The sequence below is a fragment of the Nipponia nippon genome, unplaced genomic scaffold (genome assembly GCF_047370975.1).
Source record: "Nipponia nippon isolate SJK-2023a ecotype South Korea unplaced genomic scaffold, ASM4737097v1 scaffold_3, whole genome shotgun sequence".
Classification (NCBI taxonomy): domain Eukaryota; kingdom Metazoa; phylum Chordata; class Aves; order Pelecaniformes; family Threskiornithidae; genus Nipponia; species Nipponia nippon.
Genome location: NW_028262347.1, coordinates 27,730,756 through 27,751,269, shown reverse-complemented (window position 1 = coordinate 27,751,269; position 20,514 = coordinate 27,730,756). Strand labels below are relative to the sequence as shown.

The following is a 20,514-nucleotide window of genomic DNA, read 5'->3' as shown; positions in this document are numbered from 1 at the left end:
CCATACCATTATTTTAAAACATAATTATATTTCCAGACTACGGTACAACACTTTATTGTCATAACAAAAAATATTACACAATAAAGATCAGAGGTAGTTTTGCTTGACAAATGTTTGGTTCTTCAGCCCAACATGAAAACAAGATCAGTTTCAGAGAAGGTATTTTTATACATTTAATACACAGTACACAGGAAGGCCAGAGATAAGTACTGACTTCTAACAGTCTTCATAGAAAATATTGTTCCAAAATCTCAGGCTTAAGACCCATCTAATTTGGGGGGGCAGGAGCAGAAGAAAACCAAACGAAAAAGCCCCCCCCAACCAACCAAACCAAAACCAAACAAAAAAAAAGCCACCAAAAAAAACCCACCAGAAAAATCCAATGATTTCTAAAATCTTGTTGTGGTGGTTTTGTGCTTGCACATATAACAGAAAGCAGAAGGAAGACAGCCAAACCATTATAGCACAAATTTTGGAAGAAAGTGAAGGCTTGTTACCCTAAAAATTAAAACAGTCACCAGAGCAGCTCTTTAAAGAAGTATGTCTCAAAAAATCAGAAAAAAACCCCACAGTGCAGAGAAACACCATCAGAAAGACAAATCCCTCCAAAAATAGATAAAACATTTATCTGTGATTTGGTTCAAATTCAGTTTTGAAGAATAAGCAAAAAAGAGCAAAAATAAGCCAATTCTGAGATACAAAAGAGGAGGAACAGACCTAATGGTTACCAAACGGGTTAGTAGATCATTTGAAAGCTTGAAGTTAAAATTGTAACATATGAAAAGGCCGTGAAAGGTAAAACACATTTCAGGGCATGAGAAACCAAAGAACATAAGAACTATGTTAAAAAAACTCTCCAGAGACTAACTACAAATAACATGCCTTAGTGAATGCCCAACTTTTTCCTATATATTGTCTACAAAATTGAAATGTTGTGGGAAATTAAAAAGTAAAAGAGAATTTGACCGCAACAGAAATAAGCGTGCCTACATATTCTGATGCTTGAAATACTTTTAGTTTATTTTTCAATTTGACAGTATAAATAGAACTTGAAAATATTTATTTAAAAAACAGGCCTTTGGGGCATAACTTCAGAAAAAGCTTACAGAGTTCATTCAGACTTAAAGTCTAGCTAGGCTTACAAAGTCAGGTAGTGATTGGTTGAAGAGGCAAAAATAAGGTGATAGAACCTAGTTATTTTTTATAAATTGCCTTGCAAATAACCCCTAATTAGTCTAATATTTTAATCCTTTTATTTTTAACTTAGATTTTAAAATAAAATAAAATAATATAGCCAGTTCCAAAGGTAATATTACAAAGTCAGGTGGGGAGAAGCTATATTTGTAGCTCCTGGTTCTATATACTGAAGTCACAGGACAGTATGCGGCTTAGGAATTCAACGTTCTTGTAAAGGAAACAAAACCAAAAACCTGACCCTAAATGGATTAAAGTGATAAGCAAGATGACAAACCCAAGTAGGTTAAGAATCTAAATGGAGATGGAGGCACAATCCATATATAAATTAACAGCAGTGTAAAAGCCACTTAGTTGATCTAAAGGAAGCAAGCCACCAAAGTAAAGGAAAAAACACTGATGTAGCAGCTCAGCTGTAAATAATAAAAAAAAAAGACCACCAGAGCCTCCATCCTTAAATCCAGAGACCAACAGCAAAAAGAGCAGCCAAGTAGATTAACTGATCTCAGGGGCAAAGGCAACCATTCATGCCTTTAAGGAAACACAGGTAGACAACCAGTGAAATAATGTGTATTTTCCAGTTTTTTCTATGACCTATGACTAGGCTGTCCACTTGGCACATACTGTATGTATGCAATATGAATGTATTGTTTGAAATGTGCTCTAACATGCATAGCAAATAATAGAGCAAGCAAGGCAAAGGCTCAGTGTGCACCTGCCAAAATAGTAACGGGACTGGGTGTTGGGATTCATTAACTAAGGAAAAGATGAAACTATATAGAAGGGATGAGCTCCACCTGAATGAAAATCAAAAGAATCTGCTGACATTAAGAATTAAAGTGGCTACAGGAAAATCTGAAAGCTAAAGACAGTGAAAAAACCAATAGGTCTTGAACAGCGCATGGTTTGGGATGACAGACCCTGTAGGGCTGAAGCCGTAACTGTATACCCTCAAGCACAGGGTAAAACAGACTGGCGACTCTCAAACCATAAACAGCAAAGTCATCTCAGGATGCTTCCAACTCAAAAGGGAGCTACATGCAAAATATTAGAACAAATGTTTCCATGTTCCTATACAAGTACTACAAATATAAAATAAAATGATGGGATGAGGATGCATGTTTTCAAACGAAGACACCAGAATAAAAGATAAAGCAGAAGCTTGGTAGAAAGGAAACAATGAGTATTTCCCTAAAACTGAGGCACAAAGTGGCAGAAAGACAAGCTAGGCTTGGGTTTTTTAACATGATTCCTCCAGCCGCTAAATAATACTTCTGTCCCTCTGCACTTCACTAAAGCACATCAGATGAGAGAAATAGAAATACTAGAATCAGAAAATTTTCTCTCTTACATCATCTTTCAGCACTGAATTTCAAGTCATAAGAACTAGTAGCAATATCAAGATATCTGTTTTTTATGGCACTCATTATCTGGGGAATGTACAGTCTAATGTCATACAGATAATTAATGCTTTGGAATAGTCTCTGCATAATTTGGTGGCTGTGCTAAATAAAACAGCATTAGCAGTGTTTCATATATTAACTGCAGTTGCACAGCAATATATACCGAAAACAACATTTTAAATGTTGATTTGTGAATAATTAACTGAATTCATTTTCAAACTGAAAATTTTCAAAACCAGACAGAATATGCACCCACTATAGGAGGCAATCAGGCCTTCTGCATTGTGAAAAATGCTGTATGAATTTATACATCATCAGCTTGATTTTTCTGCACATACCAATTTGCACAGCAACTAGCCTTTTAATGGAAGAACTGAGATTGAAAGTATTTAAAGGTATAAAAAGATGTCCATGGGAAATGATACTTTTTGCAGCCTGTGCCAGTAGCACACAAAATTATGACTTAAGATTTAGGCTAAATCCTCCAACGGGTAACTGCTAATGAAAACTGACAGTAAGCCCACACAAATCAAGAGAAAATATCTAAAAACAAAGAAAAAAAACCCTTTAAATAGCTAATTCATGAAATTTACTTCTGCAATAGAGTAAAAGCTTAAACTTATTTACAACAGCTTTTTAATTCAGTCCAATAAGAACATCACATTTATACAGAGCTTTTAAATCCTTACACAGGATCTGAAACATTAAACAAGGAGACTAAAATAAGAGTGCAATTACTACTTAAAAAGAATGAAAACCTGAAGTTTCTTTATGGACAGGCTGGTCTATAGCACGTTAGATCAAGGATGGACTACATGTTTATACTAAAAAAAATACAGTAGAACTGGAAAACATCTTCAGAGAGGAGTGAAAGATGATCAAAAGGTACAACATGGCTTCTCTTCAAGGACGAGCTAAGTAAAAATAGGACTTTTAGGTGTGAAACAGAGACAACCAGGGAGAAACTTGCTAGAGGTCTGCACACTGACAGGACAAGTAGCAATCATCCCATGATCTAATGAGGGAAATTTGAGTTGGACACAAATTCTTCTCAGAGAGCAGATAAGCACTGGAACATGTTGCCCAGGGAAAACATAATATCTGTCATTGGGAGATTTCCAAACCTAGATTGGATAAGGCCATCAGCAACCCGATCCATGTTTGACGTTAGTCCTGCTATAAGCAGAAGACTGGACTGAACGATCTCTTGAGGTGCCTTCCAACCTAAGTTACTCTATGATTAGTGATTTCTTCTAGGACTGTTTTTTTGTTTGGTTTTTTTTTTTTTATCTTGTAGGTGCTAGCCATCTTCTCAAGTAACAAATGACAGAAATGAGCTCTCAGAGGAAGGAAAACCAACCAAGTACCTATTGGTGGAACAAGTCTTATGTCTTGCTTTGGATCATGAAAATACTTTCTATGACATAGAAAACAGAACTCTTAGTCTGTAATATTTTCAAAAATAAAAAATCAGTACTGAACAATCCTAGGGATTACGCAGCTGTACGACACAAGGGGAAGGTTTACTCTCAACTTTTCTCTCCTAGGTCTGCAGCCAACAAGAATATGGAGGATCAGGCTGTAAGATAAACTGCTTCTTTTATGACTCCCTCGGGGATCCTGTCTCCTACCACATACAGCAAGACACCTTGTGCACCCCTACACCAACTTTTTTTCACACTATTCAAGTCACGTCTATGCATCTATCTGCCAGCTCCCTCCTGGAAACTTCCATCTCTCAAGCTGACCCTTTGCAGTCACTCACCCCATTTATCTACCGGCAGATGAAGATTGGCAGTGGGGTGTGCAGGGAGAGGAACAAAAGGAGTGGAGGAATCTGCATGATGGGCTACGGGAAAAGCTGCAAATCCAGTATAAGAACTGGCCTGCAGTCACTTGTTTCTTATGTACCACTTCAGAAGAAGAAAAAAAGAAATCTATTTTCAGTGACCCAACTGAGAATTATGAAATCTAATTAGAATTTTCCCCCCTTGTTATTGAAACAAGAACATAAGGGGGCAGGGAGGCCTTCAAATAATATCCATCTTACTGTGGACTTAAAGCTAAAAGCACAAAAAAGCAAGGAAAAACAAATAGGACCAATTAATATATAAGTAAGAGATAAGCTCAGTAACAAAAACCAAAAAATTAATAACATAATATAAGTTATATTGTTAGTTTTCTTTTGGTAATAATCTACGTTGATATTAGTTGCACACATTTGCCAAAATGAGTTTTCATAATCATCTTACATAATCAGTAACAGAACATATAAGCAACAGTATTTTTAAGGTTAATACCGCATTTTTCCCCCAATGTATCTCAGAGTTTCCTCTTCGTTTACCTGCCAAGTTAAGAGTTCAGAGAGTCCAAGTCTTCCATGCAGCAACTGATGATAAACATCAAAAATAGGACTGCGTGTCCTACACTGCTGTGGAACAATGGAACTGAATTAAAGCTGCCCCAGAACCCTTAAACAAAATTTCCTTCCTTTCAAGAGCGTTTGTTCCTCTGATTAATTTCCTTTTCCACATATACTAAAATTGTTCCAACAGATGTTGATAGGTTCATACTAATATTTTCTCTTGACATATGTATTAGGGAGTGGTAAAAAGTTTTCTAAAATTAACCAGCACAGAAGAGGAGGCAGTAAAAGCTTGTTTTATGTGTTATGTTAAAGACAAGGGTGAGCCCTTCATTCTAAATAAAACTGAAACAGTAATAGATTTTTTAGTCTATTAAGAGGAAGGTGGCTGAAAGAGAACATATTTATAAATCTTATTCAGTGGCATTATACACTGTCTTGAAATGATTTGCTGGAGCTATTTATTTAAGCAAAAGAGAATTATCGATGAATATATACTCATAATAAAAGCAGTACTTTCAGAGATACCTGCAAAATACTGGGGTGGGGGATATGATCTCTTACTATGATTAATTAAGAATGACTCTTTAAAGAATGCTAGCAATTTTGTTACACAATATGGTTTGGGGGCTTTGTTGGCTTTTTTTGGTTGGTTTTTTTTTTTTAATGCAGATATAAATGAATGTTTTCAAAGTATCATGAGATGTTACTTCCATCTAAAGTTTTACAGAACAAACTAAAAATAGAAATGTAAACATCAATGACTGCTGAAGAAGTGGTATCCTGCAGCATGATTCCTGTCGATGAACGTGTGATGCCCAATTTCTCCTTACAATCTTAACTACAGCCTAAATTCCTTTCTTCAGTACTGTGACAGTTGTGACAGTGCATACCTATGCAAAGTCTACAAGTGAGTTAGATTTTAATAACTTGATATTATATGAAAAAATATTTGACCAACATATTCAAACTGTCTGTTTGCATGTTAAGTGTCAAGTATCATCAGACAAAAACTTGTGTGTACACGTTAAGGATGAAAAAAATGGAAATTCTCTGAAAAAGACTGATGATCATAACAGGCTGCTAGTTCAAAAAGAGTGAAAACAGTAGAAAGAATTGAGAAATAGGAGGATGCAATCAGCAAGTTAAACAAAATCAACACAAAGGTTGATTATGTTCTGATAGACCTATATAATTGTTTCATACTATAAAAAAATGCTCTTTACAGATGACTGATCAGGATCATGAAAGAATTCAAATCTTTTGGTAGAGGTGCTAATAAAAGAAACTACACTAGTTTCATAATTTTTAATGTAAGGCACACATACTCCTAAAAAGTATTCAAATCTATCTTGGAGCAGTGTCTTATAACAGTCATAAGCCATGTAAATATATCAATGAAAGTCGTTACAGTGAAGTATGCTGCATGAGAGTGGAGATATAATCAGTTTTTCTAGAAAAGTTATCCCAAGCATAAACCATTAAAATATGAGTAACAACAAAAAGTTGCATTATTCTCTCATTCACAACAACCCGTAGAACTTCTCCAAAAATTTGTAATTTGCCAAGTGTCCCTTTCTCTCAGAATCGCATAGCTTTAAATCCAAACTTTTAAAAAGCATTTTTCAAGGCAAAAAGAAAGCCCTGAATATAAGACTGTATGTTGTTTTACAAGGCTATCCTCAGTAACCTCCATTTAAGAAGATACACAAACCCATCATTGTAAGGCATAAAAGGTCAGATCTTACCTAGCAGTTGATGAAAACAAGAGCAAAACAGATTTTCTCTATTTCATGCCAAGTAGCCAAATACTAAAGTGGTCTGCAAAAAGCTGTACAATTTCCTCTTCTCAGCACTAAAAAGCAGACTTAACAAAAGTACAACATGCCTAACAATTAATTCAAATCTCTCGGTGTATAAGAGAACAAACATTTAATTAATACTTAAATAATCCCGACTTACAATATAACTGAAAGCACTGAAGAAGAATTATACAACCAAGTTAATGATCCAGCCTGAATTTCCTTAGGGGTCTGACTCCATAAAAAGAGAATATCACCTAATAGCACCAGTTTAATCTTACCCCAATATTGCTAAGTAGCACAACCTCCTTCTCTTTCTCCCTGGTACCTGACAAAAACCTCCATGAAAAAAAGAGGTACAGACAACACAGACTGAGATATGCTTCCAATTCGTCATTACTAATTTTCTCCCTTAGAGTAATGAAAATCCACTATTTTGAGATTGCAGATTTAAAAATGAAGAGGCCATATTAGAAAGCTAAGATCTGTTACTAACAGATCAGTACCAACAAGAAAAACCAATACAGTCAATATAAAATATTCTTCGCTTCTTACAGATGTAAAAGGTGAAACTCAGGCCTTGGACTAAGTTTCTAAATGAGGAAGGAGAAAAAGCCTGAGTTGTGAAACAACATATGTTTTTAATTGAGAAGAGCCATCCAGATGTTCCATATAAAGATGACATTAGAAATATTTTATGACAGCTTTGTTGTCTGATGCGTAAACATTTGAAAATTATAGGGCAATATTTTGTAAGGAAGTATCACTGTTCAATGCTCTGATTATCTAACCACCCAGACATTTATTTCTGAAAATAATACAGATTTTCATACTGATAATGAGTCTCAATGGATAGAAGAGACTTAAGCTTTCTAGTTACTTTAAATAACCATTTGTCATCTAGACTTTTTTGCATGTTCAAATTTATAGTTCAAATTCATGCAAATCAACTCATAATTCTTTGCATGGAAATCTGTCAGCCATTCTTGTGAAGTACTGAAGGAAATCTGACTTCACCTCTAACCAAAAAACAGCACTTTAACCTTCATGCTTAGCAGCAGTTAAAAAGCTTCTTCAGCTCAGAGACAAAACATACCAAAGACATAACAGAAAAACTTTAACTAAATCAATCTGTTTTTCTTTTTCATTTACAGCATTTAAATTTTCAAGCTCTCAAAACCTCAGTTAAAATATCATCCCATATTACTGCATGGCAATTACATGATCACCAAACTTCAATTATTTTAATGGAAAGGTATGCAAATTACAAGTTTACGATGCAATCATCAGGCACAGTCAACATGGGTTCACAAAGAGAAAGTCCTGTTTAACTAATTTGATATCCTTCTATGATAAGGCCACCCGCCTCGTGGATAAAGGGAAGGCGGTGATGCCTCCAGTTTTTCTGGATTTTACTAAGGCTTTTGATACTGTCCCTCATAGCATCCTACTGGACAAGTTGTCCAACTGTGGGATAAGCAGGTTCACGGTGCACTGGGTGAAAAACTGGCTGAAGGGCAAAGCTCAAAGGGTTGTAGCGAATGGGGCTACATCTGGCTGGCAGCCGGTCATCAGTGGCCTTCCTCAGGGTTCAATTCTAGGGCTGGTTCTGTTCAATGCATTCATCAACGATCTGGATGCAAGAGCTGAATGCACCATTAGCACGTTTGCTGATGAGAACAGATTGGGAGGTGCTGTTGACTCTCTTGGGGAAGAAGAGGCCTTGCAGAGGGATCTAGATAGATTGGAGCATTGGGCAATGATTAATGGGATGAAAATTAACAAGTCCAAATGCTGGATTCTGCACCTAGGACAGAGTAATGCTGGGCACAAGTACAAATTGGGAGAGGAGTGGCTGGAGAGCAGCCCTGCAGAAAGGGATCTGGCGGTGCCGGTCGACAGCAGGCTCAACAGGAGTCAGCAGTGTGCCCCGGCAGCCAAGAGGGCAAACCCCATCCTGGGGTGCATCAAACACCGTATAACCAGACCGTCAAAGGAGGTGATTATCCACTGTATTCAGCATTAGTGCAGCCTCACCTTGAGTACTGTGTGCAGTTCTGGGCCCCACAATTTAAGGAGGATGTGAAGGCCCTGGAACGCATCCAGAGGAGGGCAACAAAGCTGGTGAAAGGGCTGGAAGGCATGTCCTGTGAGGAGCGGCTGAGGACTTTGGGTTTGTCTACTTTGGAGAAAAGGAGGCTGAGGGGCGACCTCATGGCTCTCTACAGCTTCCTGAGGAGGGGAAGGGGAGAGGGAGGTGCTGAGCTCTTCTCCCTGGTATCCAGCGACAGGAGGTGTGGGAATGGTTCAAAGCTGTGCCAGGGGAGGTTTAGACTGGACATTAGGAAGCATTTCTTTACCGAGAGGTTGGTCAAACGCTGGAGCAGGCTTCCTAGGGAGGTGGTTGATGCTCCAAGCCTGTCAGTGTTTAAGAGGCATTCGGACAGTGCCCTTAATAACATGTTTTAGCTTGGTCAGCCCTGAACTGGTCAGGCAGTTGGACTAGGTGATTGTTGTAGGTCCCTTCCAACTGAAATAGCCTAGTCTATTCTATTAACAACATAGATTTATTTGAAGCATAATGAGAGAATTCAATGTTTTCAAGTGATTTCCAGTATTCACTGGATGGTAAATTGTAATTGTATTACCTCCAAGAATAATTTTATTCTTGCTGCTACCCCTAGTGATGAAGCTGAATGGACTTAACTACATTTGATTTCTAGAATAGAACATTTTAAAGTAATCAGAATACTCATCCACATTGTCTATTTTGGATTTTATGCCCTTTATTAAAACTTTAAAGCAATTTTCCAGCTAGTACTCTCTTTACAGACACCATTCCTTAAAAGTTACCAATTTTAAAATTGTCATATAACAGCTTGTTTTTCCACAATATCTACCTGAAATTTTACTCTGTTATTTCAGAGAGAACTCACTACAATCACAAACTGGTGCTCTGTTTTCTCAAATTTTCCATCTATTCGTACAAATCGAATGCTGGCTTTTATAAGAGACTTAGGGCTAAGTATTTCTAGTACACTGCCAGAGCTTCTAAGACAGATGCCTCTCTCTGGGCGAACTGCAGGTGGAAAGACCTATCCACCAGTCAGAACAGTATCAAAACAGAGTGGGATGGAGAAAAGCATGGGAACACATACACCCTAGCATAACAAAAGTAATTGCTGCTATGTGAGTATTTTCACAAGTGTTGAATTTGAAAAGGACCCCAATCAAATCTCTTCTCTTATTCATAATTATTTTTTAAAAATTACCATCATAATTTATTTGGAAGAACCAAGAACAAACCTTATACATTTTTTCTTCAGCAACAGTAACATGAAGAGACACACAAAAGAAAGAAGTGTTATTCAGTTTCACTTTAGCGTTACCATCAAAATTAACTGTACTGTTTATTATATCCTCTGTATGTTCCCTTAACTGAAAATGGAAAACTTCAGTTAACATAACAATACAGGTAGGATGACCCAGTTACATTTCTCATTGTCAGCAATGTGAGTAATGATGGCAAACAGATAAAACATTTTAAATAAGTCACTCTAACAATGAAGTCACAGCTGTATTATTCATAAAGATCAAAGAAATCAAGAAACAGTTACATCAACATGATGTTGGAACTTTTTATTATTATTTTTACAAATAGTGTGTGTATCTCTACTCACTACCGTATGCTGGATTACACAGAAAGATCAAATAAGAGTAGGAGGAATCAAGTGGGAAAGGTAAAGTAATTATCCAAATAAGAATACTTTCAGCTAAATTAGTAGTTACATGCCTGGCAACAATAAAGATATTCAGATCTCATGTGAAAAACAAAAAGAGACTATTAGCAGTTTAACAGTCACTGCTGGAAAGGACAAAGTGAAAAGGATGTTTGCAATGCAAGACCATAGAGTTTTCATACTAGAAAACTAGTCTCATAGTTTCATACTTGTAGTCTCCAATTTTAGGAGAGCCTGGAATAAGAGTATTTACCTGAGTAGTGAAGCTTAAGCTTAGTAAAACAACACATATACAGGACTGTTTTAATATGGTTTACCAAAAGTTTTGCTTTGCTCAGTGCTTAATATCTCCCTTTGGCAAATAGCAAATAACTACCACAAGAAGTGATGTAACACTACTGAAAACTTATTTTGTCAGTAGCTTCTAGAAGAGGCCTTTATATGTGTCAAAAATACCAGGATACCTCAGATCAACAAAGCTAATCAGTCCAGGCACTGCTGCTGCTACCTCCCCAACATCTATTGGAAAAGGTGAGACTTGGTTCCATTCATAATGAAGTGCAAGAAATAAAGGTGTTAATTGAAGGAAAATCCAGATACAGGTCACTTGATACCTTTCATCATGCAAAGAAAAGTATTTATTGTTAGTTATCCATGCTTACAGAACTATTACTACAAAAATCCACTGAATATAAGAAAAGTAAATACTTTCATAGTCATCTGAAATGATCTTTTAAATAAGATACTATATATAAAGCCAACCCACCAATACTATAAACAGTATTTCCAAATTATTACAAGATGGACTCTGGCAGTATCAAGGATAAGGTATAAGACTGTCCTTTAATTTCACAACATTTCCTAAAGTACAGTGTTAGGGTTTTGCTGTCTTAAACAGGCTTGGTCATTTTGTTGTCATGCAACAAAAGCTGTTCTCTTACATTGTAATCAGTCATGCAATTCTCAAAAATGGAGGTCCACACAGATACTTACTGGAATAGTGCTAGTTTTTTTAATTGTTTGGCAATAAAGCAGTGTATCAAAACATGCCAAGTAATTTTATAAAAATAAATTTAGCTGACATAATATAAACTTAAAAAAACCCCACCAATACATAAACCATGATCAAGATGGGGGGGGGGGGATGGCATCAAAATTTGAACATTCTTTAAGGTTGTGTCTAACACCACTTTTTCAATTAGGTGACCAAAGTGCATGCTGCATTACTTTAAAAATTTAAATAAACCACAGATAAAGAAATGATTCCAAACTAAGCATTGAAAAAATCATTTCTTCTACTAACCTGTCTGAGGTTTATTCATATTTCATAGTTTCCTTGCAATCAATTTTAAATAGCTTGCCATAGTGAAATAATACTTTTTGACAGCCATGGTCAGAAAATTACAATAAACTAATATTAAGAAAGTAAAATCTTTAATCATAACCAGAATCATTGGACAGGTAAAGACAAACTATACTTAAGAGCAGAGAAAATGCATGTGCAACCATAATTAAAGTCAATAAATCAAAAGCAGTGGTCAGATGAGCAAGGACACAAACTGCAGATCATTACCTCCCAAAAATTTAGTAAAAATTAAATTTTCGCAAAGAAACTGCAACTTGCAAAAATAACAATGCAAACAAGGCATTACCTGACTTCTATTTCATGGTTCACTTCTGCCACCAAGGCCAACAACTGCCATCATACTGTCTACAACAATAACCTTCTGTTACATACAGTTTAGCATCTTCTAATCTTCCTTCTACCTAATCACCACTTTGCAAAGACACCTGCTACAAAACAGGCAGTCTTACAGGCTGCCAGAAACCTCTAAAGCTGCCTTCTGTGTGCTCTTAGCTCCATTCTTTGGCACAAGAGAGCCATGGGATTCATATGTATAGGAGAAGTTCAGATTGCATTTTAAATTCACAACAACTTAGCACAATTACTGCAGGTAAGTATCTTCATAATTTATAGGTGGTGTAGCTTCCTTTGACAGATTACACTTAATATACATGTAATTTTTCTACCTATTACTCAATTTGAGAACAACTAAACTATATGGATTCATTCCCTTTTTCCTGATAGCTCCTAGGTTTCTTCCCCTCTAACCCCAAAGTTCATTCTAGGAGCACTAACTCTTATAGTACAATTCTTGTTGACTTTGTGCAGTAGCTCAGGATAAAAACTTTATCCATACACAATTGACAATTATGGTGTTGGTAATAATTCTATTTTAATGTGTAACTTACAGAGTACTTGCAAAACCAAGTATCACCCCATCACAAGATGCAGAAGACAATTAATAACATAAAAAGGACATGAAAATTCTAACAGATAAATCAAATTTTCTTAACTAAAATCTCAACCTGCAGTAGGCAAAAGTCTGCCTTGGCCAAGTGAAGGAAGCTCTTTTGCTAGACAGAACTCACTGGGAAGCAGAGAGGTCAAATTAGGCAACTATAGCCTGCGAGCATCTACAGCTCTCCTTCCAAATATTTTAATTAATATTTACCTGATTTTTTTTTTCCAAGGAACAGATAAATCATTACTGAAAATGCAGAGCCAGGCATGAAAGGCTCCATATTTGCATAGTTATTCCAGTATCGTTCTTGGTTACCCACCGAAAACCTAACGTTGTTACGTAGTATACTGTCATGACAAGCTATGATACACTCAGGTGTTGTTTTGTTTTTTAAATATTTTTTGATCTTCACATACACTTAAAGAATTGCAAAAGTGGTACAGAAATATGTACACATGACAGTTATCATGAAAATAGTTCATGTTTTCCGTGAGATTAAAATAAAACTATATTGTTCAGTGCTTAATCATTGTTGGCTAAAATTGAAAGACAAGTTTACTAATAATAGCCTTCCACAATGCACAGCTCAGGACTAGAAATCAAACTAGCTTGGGCAGAAAATGCATTCTGCCCTTTGGGAGGAAAGAGACTCCAGAAGAGCATTTTACAATGACCTATCTGGCAATTTCACAAGCAAGGTCCATCTGTCTTAAATTCAAGAATGATCATAATGGTAGAAAGCATTGGGGAATTTCTGGTTTTAGAAAGGGAACGTGGGGATATAAGGTTATTTTTTTTTTTTAATCTAGACCAAATCAACTCATATTTCCTACTATATTTATACAAACAACCCTGGAAAAAGACCATTTATAGGTATACAGTGACTATGTCAACATTAGCAGGTAGCGCAGCAAAACAGAAACAAGTTTGTAGAGCAACACAGTTGGTACTGGGAATGTGCTTATGGTCCTGCCATTTGGAAGGAGGTGTTACTTAGCACTAGCGCTGCTCTCAGTTCAGTTTACACAGTCTGAGAGTGGTCTGTGAGGCAAATCAGAGCAAAGTTAGGTAGGGGAAATGGGGAGAGTTTCTTCAAAAGTGCGCTCTTGGTCTGAATGCTAAGGTAGGTTCACTCAAGTAGTTCATTCACACACACATTATATAGATATGTAAAAAACGGCCTTTATCATAATGAACCCCAACATGTTATAAGCTACCCACATCACCAGAATTTTCTAAGAGAATGTTAGTATAAAGAAACGTTTTTGTTGCTGTTCTAAAATGCAATACTTCGCAAAATAACGTTCAATTTGACTATATATACTTTTAGAAAAAACGGAGCAGTTTTGAAGTAATGTTGGATTATACCATTATAGCCTTGGAAATGGAGTGTCTTTTCATTGCAACTAGTTATTTAAGAAATTTCTGAAACAATCTGATAATTTCAAAACAAATGATCCTCCTAGAAAGTATTAAAAGTTTTTTTTTTTAAAGACTTGCTTTAAACTACTTAATTTCTCATGGAATTGAATACTGATATCCTAGTAGTTCTAAAATGATTAACAGGAGAGTTGGAACCTGAAAACTGGCATTCAACATACTATGCATTATCTATTTTAAAGAAACACTGTGTAATCTACACAGTAATCACTATACTTTCTATAAGCTGTTTATCCTTATTTCAAAATCTTGCCTTTTTAGACTGGAAGCTTTTTAAGGTAAAGCTAATTAATAATAACTAATAATATAATTAATATGGGTTATTAAACTTAAATGTGGTTATGAGGTATTATTACACGATGCATTCATTTCTGTCTTTTGACCTACCTATTTCATTACATTAATATCCACACCTTCATTACAAAATTCAACCACTGCTCTTTAAGAACTCGCACGCCTTGCTAGGGGAAGTCAGAAATTCTTATATGGATTTTCTACTCAGACATAATACAGAAAGTATGATTCATTTCCAGGTCTATTGATTAGCCTGCAGGCCTGTCAAAATGCTTAGATTCAGGGAGACAGACTGTACTTACAATTCAGGCAGAACTAACTCCCGCAGAGATCTTTTTCTTCTCATCTTTTTATAAACTTAGATAGTCTAACTTAAAATCTCCGAGCAGCTAAATTAACGAAGTCTGATTTTCCCTAACTGTATTCTACAGTCCATATACAGTGGTCAGTAACAGACACTGCAAATCCTTCAACTAAGGCCCTAACAACAGTATGACTTTTCTTACCCAGCTGCTTGGTTTTATGACACTACTGATTTCTGAAATGCTTAGCATTTTGTCAGATTTTGCAGAAACTGGCTAAAAGATTCAACAGACATTGGTACAAACACATACATAGAAGATAAGCTTTCCTGCCTTAGGAAGTTGCGGTAAAAATTAAACACAGTAGGGCTTTACAACACTAAAGAAACACCTAGAAGCAAATTCACCTTGCCATTCTCATACTGTCCTCCTGACCCATCACATACACAGAATTTGTTGATTTGGAGCTCACTTAAGCTCAGAGAAAAGACATTGCTCCACAGCTATGTCATTGATATTGTAGTCAATTTTAATTAAATGAAAATATATCCATTGTTAGTACTGGCAATTCTTTTAGCCATTTTTTTATTTCATTGGTGATTTTTCCCAACAATCCAAAGAAGTTGTTCTAAATCTATGCAGTGTGGTATATTAAAGGATTAGTATGATAAGAATTTGCATTTTTTTTGTTCACATTAATTAATGCATACCATAGAAGCAAGTATAATATAAATTTTCATTTTACCATTCACCACCTAATGAAATTTACACAGGCAAATAAAATCATTAAAAAATAAACAAAAATCCCAACTAAACCAGGCTTTAAAATTTTAGAAGAAAAATAACCTAGTAATGATTTAACTTTATGAGAGAATCACCACTAAAAGCAGCATTTAGTATTTGTAATTCCATGCTTGACAGCTAACACTGGCACTTCAATTCATCATATAAGGGTCAATGCACTTTAAAAAATCCTCTAGAAAGCAGGCAGATACAGCAACCACTTTATGGCTGGAGGGAAAAAAAAAAAAAAACAACAAATGAATGCTCTATTTGAGATCACACTTGTGGGAGGCCAGACCTGTGCTTTGATTATGTGGCCACATTACATCCACATTAGGAATATATTATCCCCTTATTACAGGCAGACAGTTTATTTGGACAATTGAGACAGACGGAGGCAGCAGCTATAGTTAAGTCTCCCTCCTTTTTTAACTATATGCATTCCCAATAGCAATTAAACAGCATGTTATTTCTCATTAACAAAATAACTTTAATGATTTAAATGTTAATCTGAATTTAATTTTAATTGCAGTGCAACCCTGATCATGAAGCTACTAAAATAAAGAAATTACAGTTTTAAAAAGAACTGTCTTAAGTCATTTGGTGTAGTAGTTATACAAAATCAGAGTGCTAATGAGAAAGATTTACACAAAGATCACCTCCTTTGAGGTGAATCCTGATGCTGCTCTCCACAGCAAATTAACTGTTCACTTGGAGAATAAATCTGAAAATTTGACCCTAAGCATGACAAAGGTCTGCTCTTCCAAGGCTGTTGGTCCTTACAGGGCTGAACTTGTCCAGCAACTTAAATTGCTCTAGTTGATAATTACTGTAACTTTTTCAAACCTGAATTTCTATGACTCCCAAATTCCAGACAGACAATGTTCCCCCAAAAATAAAGTGTTCAGATAGAGATTAATTCAGTGAAATACTGCAAGTTCTGTATTGTACAAATTAGAGTATACTATAACAAATTTATACATGCTAAGGGCAAAAAAACCCTCAGTTTTCTCTGTTTATATCAAAGCACCAAAACGCTTTTACAGCAACAGTAGAAGACATTGACCCAGTTAGATAAAAGTTTCAATTGCTGAAGCAGGAAGCAACAGCCCTTTTTTAGAAACAGGAATGCTATGTGTCCTTATGTATCTGCAGTTGTGCATATTATAAAGGAGCAACAACATATTGTGAAAATGTGGAAGTATACAGATGTCATCTGCATATTTCTTATGAATGCAGTTTGGATTTGAAGTTTTGTTCTTGTTTCAAAAGCACACTTCAAGGTATCAAAACTTTATATAAAATACAATGGAAACTCTACAATACATTATGCACAAAGATGCAATAAAGAGTTAATTGTTATATGTGACACGTCGGGTTTGGTTCTCTCTATTTTATCATGTGGCACGAATTCAAGTGCCTTAATAAAAATCTATTACATCAACACTACTAACTTTACTAACTAAACTTATCTTCCCCCCTTCACCCCCGCCCCCCGGGATGACTAGTTAATTGAACAAGATTTCTTCCCATAATCCCAAACTACTGGCCTTTCTCAATTTTAATTTTTATTTTTTTTTTATTTACACAGAATAGACAGAATGGACACTCTGCACTGGAACAATACCCAGTGGACAGAGTTAAAATTCCCTAGTTCAATCTTTTCAAAGCAGAGTAACAAACTCTGAAGCCTTTCTTCCTTATTCTCATTGGACTGCGCCATTTTGAAACTAAGCTTTAAATAAGGAGAAAAAGTTATGCAACATCATAAAAGCGCTAAATGAGGAGTTAGTAGCCTTCTTCTCTGATGGCTACTAGCACCAAGAGGAATTAAACTGAAAGTCATATAATACAAATTCATTTTATGATACAATGAATACCTTGTAAATGAACAGCTGGAAGAGAAGCATCTGAAGACAATACAAGTCTGAAATCTAAGGGCACTGTCTCTTTGTCGGAAAAGCAATATTACAGCAGTACTAACTGATACAGCATATCGTTTTGGAGTTTAATTTCTTTCACTGACACCTCAAACTATGCATAGTTTTACAGCTATTCTTTAAATAAGAGAACAAAAAAAAACCCAGAAGCCACAAAATCACAACACATTCAGAAGATTATTATTTAAGTTTCTATGAGCTATTAAGTAGTAGAGTTTGCTCCATATATAGGACTGAGGCTCAATCCACAAAAACAAAGACATCATAAGTGTTTTCTGCTTAATCCATCAGAACCCACACAGGAAAAATTACACTTTTACAATATATCAAGAAGCATTAAACTGTAATCCTGACAAGCAAATTTCTAAAAGAAGTGAAAAGAATTAATTGAAAACAAGATTTTAAAAGTGATTTAAGTGAGAACTCCATATACATATACATACACTATAAACATGACATACAAAAAAACAAAACAAAACAAAAAAAAACAAAACCTGTAAGGCACAAGTTCCAACTCCGTATCTTATCCAAAAATACTGTTCCTGCTCCCTGGTTCTTACCCCTGAACTCTCTGTCAGAAATCTCTGTTCCATTCCACAAGGGAATACTGTGGATAAGGTATGGATTGTGATGATATGACACACATACCAAGAGAAAAAACATTTGGCACTGTGAGAACTATGCTCCTGTAAGAGTCAGCGTGAAAAGAAATCCTGCCTATGGATGCTGAAGGTAGATGTGGGTTTTTTTACATAACTGGCTTTATAGACAGAGAAAAAACAATCAGATCTGTCTCAGATCTTCAGTAAAGCACATGATGTGGCTTCACACGAAATTAGTGAAGTGGGAAACAAGAGAGATCAGTGTAAGAATTTATACAATTGGAAAAGGACAGACTAACAGATGCATCAAACAGGTCTTGTTAAAATGAGAAACTTCATGCTAGGTGCAGATTAAGAGTAGTACCATGTGAGTCAGTCTTTAACTATATTCAGTATTATCAGTTCTTTTGTGATTAGTCAAGACTGATTCACTGTAATGCCAGAACTTTCCAGGAGAGGTATTTCCAATAAATACATAAGTACTATTTATTGCACAAATTTTACAAACGCTCAGTGAAACCCTGCAAAATGAGTACAGATAAGGGCACGCATGTTTAGGAATGATGTAGTTAAACTTAAGTGATTATAGAGAAAAATCTGAGATGACAACCACAAGAATGAACAGTTACTTTCTAAGAGAAGATTAAAAGATCCAATCCTATAGTCTTACAAAAAGACCAAGAACATATAAAGCTGCTTAATAAATGTATATAACACAGTGACTGAACACTGACAGAAAGATGACTTAAGAAGAAAAGGCAACACACATATTATTTAATATAGGGCTGGAAATTATAAGGCTTTGACCTATCAGGGAAATTAGGCTTTGAAACAGCCCTGAAGTACTAGTAGGATAAAAAAAAAACAAACCCAAAACCCAAACAAAACCACAAACAACTCCCCAAACACACTCACAAACTTTCCTAATTTTGAAACAGAGCTTGATCAGCTTTTGAAATACCACCAAAAGAAGTCTTTTCCCTTACATGAAAATAATTTCCTTCTTGCTTTAAGGATACACAAAGTACGTACACCTATTTGTTGAAACAAATCAAAGTACCAAATTTGACACAATTCCAATGGAATTCTCTTGTTATTCACTTTTATAGAAGACCTATATTTGGCTATCTAGTAGCTTATTTTGTGCATTGCTCGGAGACTCCAGCTGCTAATACTGTTGACTTGTGGCTTCCCAAGTAAAAAGCCATAAGATCCGCAAGTATCCTATTCCAAGATACCAGGCTACAGTTCTTCAGCAGGTATAACTTCCAAGTTTTCCAGTACTCGTACAGCTAACCAGGCAAGCTGCCTGGAAGATCTGAGTTCCACATGGATTTTGTTTAGAGGATTTTGCTACAAAATACAGGAACTTGAAATTGAGATGCAGGAGAAGAAAAAAAACAAAAAACAAAACCAATTTTCAACACACATATACCTTATATGAAATTGAGCTATTTTTTATATTAATCTATATTAGTCATCAAAAAGCACTGTGTACATACTACCCATTTCAGCAGGTGCATGGAAATCTGATGTAGACTTTTTGTCTCCTGGGACGGCACTATCCTGAATGTTTAATGTTTTGATGTTTACTATCATTAAATGTGTAATGCATTCTTTTTTATTTTTTTCTACTTTTCAATTCAATTTTAATACATCCATTATTTGGTATGTAGTATAGAAGCTTGTTCATGAGTATGTATGAGAGACAATTGTCTGAGTATTATATTTGCATTCCTCCAAAGTTAGGAGAGTCAAAAAAACAAGATTCCGGATGTTGTGTGCACATTGTTTCTCCTTTTACAAAACCTTAACTGGCAGCCAAGGAAAATAACAAGTCCTAGTCCAGGTAAATGAGATGTGGAAATGTAAAACAGCCAGATGAAAAGGCAGTATATTTCAACATATGCATATACCTGAAGGCCAAACACCAAATAACTTCAAAGTGCACTAATCCTTCAGAAACATATTGCTTCCAGTGTATTATTGTCATTACAAAGTGAAAATTGTATTTTATAAGAGAGGTTTATACCTATAAAGTCTTTAGTTATTAATGCAGGTACATCAATGACAGCTACTTTAAAGCTCCATTTGCATCAAGTGACATGAAGCCATCACAAAACAAATTAAAATTGAATAAAAATGCATTTACAATTGTTACTGTGACATTACAAGTGGAAAATGTTCTCACACTACTTGATAATCATTACACATACTACTAAAAACTAGTGTTAGATATATTTTATTACAATGAGGTGTTGCTTTGAGAGACCTTAAAGGGCATAATTTCCCTCTATCCGACTATGAAGCTATAAATATTTTCAAACCGTGTAAGGCTGTTTT

At 35.5% G+C, this 20,514-nt stretch overlaps 1 protein-coding gene across 4 annotated transcripts in view; it reads right to left on the bottom strand.

Annotated features, from left to right (window-relative positions):
• Positions 1-20,514, bottom strand: part of CTTNBP2 (cortactin binding protein 2) — an 87,805-nt gene that overhangs the window by 54,057 nt on the left and 13,234 nt on the right. The gene's annotated exons all lie outside the window — the stretch shown is intronic.